The sequence below is a fragment of the Acanthopagrus latus genome, chromosome 4, assembly GCF_904848185.1.
Source record: "Acanthopagrus latus isolate v.2019 chromosome 4, fAcaLat1.1, whole genome shotgun sequence".
In the NCBI taxonomy this organism is placed as follows: domain Eukaryota; kingdom Metazoa; phylum Chordata; class Actinopteri; order Spariformes; family Sparidae; genus Acanthopagrus; species Acanthopagrus latus.
Genome location: NC_051042.1, coordinates 24,683,341 through 24,685,246, shown reverse-complemented (window position 1 = coordinate 24,685,246; position 1,906 = coordinate 24,683,341).

Genomic DNA, 1,906 nt, shown 5'->3' with positions numbered 1-1,906 from the left:
GCTGGCAGCAGAACAACATAACATTTTTGTCTTTTGACAAACTGATCAGCAGGGGTTCCCAACATGTCACATGCACAGACCGTGGAGTGACTCCCACTCCGCCACACCAATCGCACCCCTAAGCATAGTGGAAGTAATGTTTACATCTGACGCCTGACACACTTTAAGTAAATCAACATATTCCAGTAATCGATTGAGTTGATGTGTCGCACCAGCTCTAATAATAACTAAACTTAAAGGCGCAACCTCTATTTTAGTTGAACACATTAGAAAATTAAATAAAATGATCAATCTCACGTTAAAGTATAGCAGTTTTGATATTATGATGTCTATATATTGTGGCTCCTGAAATTAGCATGCCAGTAAGCTAGCCTCAGCCTGTCCTGGTTCAAAGCTTCTTTGCTAGTAAATACTCCTGATGCTCTGAGCTCCAATTCAGGACCGCTAACACCACAGCTAACTTAATTACCTAGCTAACAATTGAGGACAGGATGACAATTCTTACATATTGCACCTTTAACTTTAACAAATGCCATTATCAGTTAGACCAGTTCTAGCATTATGGTGTATTAGAGTTCTACGTGAGGATTGTCCAAGTGGTGTTGCTGTACCCAAGACAAGCAGAAGTTATTGCTCGACAATCAATGCCAAACACTGTTCTGTCTCTACATTTCATCACTTACAAATATGTTTCAAAATATGAGTGTTATAAAGCCTATATATTTGTCAACTGCACTAAAGTATTATGAAAATACTAATTAATGAGTGGTGAGAAGGGAGGATAGTGGTGACAGACAGTAAAAACAGCACCCTACTGTGACTCTGACAGGGTGCAGGTCTCACCATCTTAAGTCTCCGACACACATCTTCATAACTCGGAACATCTGGAGTCCAGTAAATCTCATTAGAAAAGACACATACGTCATAGTCAGGTGGCTGTATACAATATACAATACAATATAAATTTTAAAATATATATATTCCTCCTATTTACTAGTGAATGTTTAAATCTTTTAGAATAGCAGGAAATTTGCAAATCTAAGATTTTTTTATGTGCCAGGAACCCTGAGAAGATTTCACCCTCAGCAGTGTTGACAGGAAAATTCGGCCTTGGTTTCTTCATGTGTGAACATACAGCCATCAGCTAAATATACCATCCGTGCATGTGCGTGTTTACATCGCTTTTCCAGGTGTGTGACATCATTAGCCTACGGAGCCGTGCAACAGCTTTTTTCTTCCCGCACCGACTCATATTTTATTAACATTCCTGCTGCAGCTGAAACATCTGAGCCCTTATAGACTTGCACACAAGCTGACACACAACTCCATCCACATCATGTATATTTGATGGTGAGGGGCTTACTCTGAACATGCCTTCCTGTCTCTCATTTTTTTTGATTTGAACATATTTGTTGTGGCCACTCAAGACCACTGAGGGGCAAGACTGAAGTGGACAACTGAAAACTCTGCGCAGTACCATGGTTCCAGCCACACTCCATCTCTCGCAGCTCAAGACTGAAAAAGGCTGATACTGCCATCATGTGGCTCGGGGATGTAAAAATGTCATTCCTAAACTGGAGGCCAATTATTTACAATGGGGATTTAAGTGTGTGTGTGCATTATGGGGCCCGGCCTACACAGACAGGGGCAGTCAGTGAAGTACGGCCAGCTGACACTGAGGTATGTGTCTTTTCTAATGAGATTTACCGGGCTCCAGATGTTCCTGGTTATGAAGATGTGTGTCGGAGATTTAGGAGGGTGAGACCTGCACCCTGTCAGTGTCACAGTGGGGTGCTGTTTTACTGTCTGTCACCCCCCCACCACCACCATTCATAGGTGGCCTCTTAACCTGACAACACCAACGCGTCCTCTCTCACACACACACAAGCACACACTCTTGACAGCA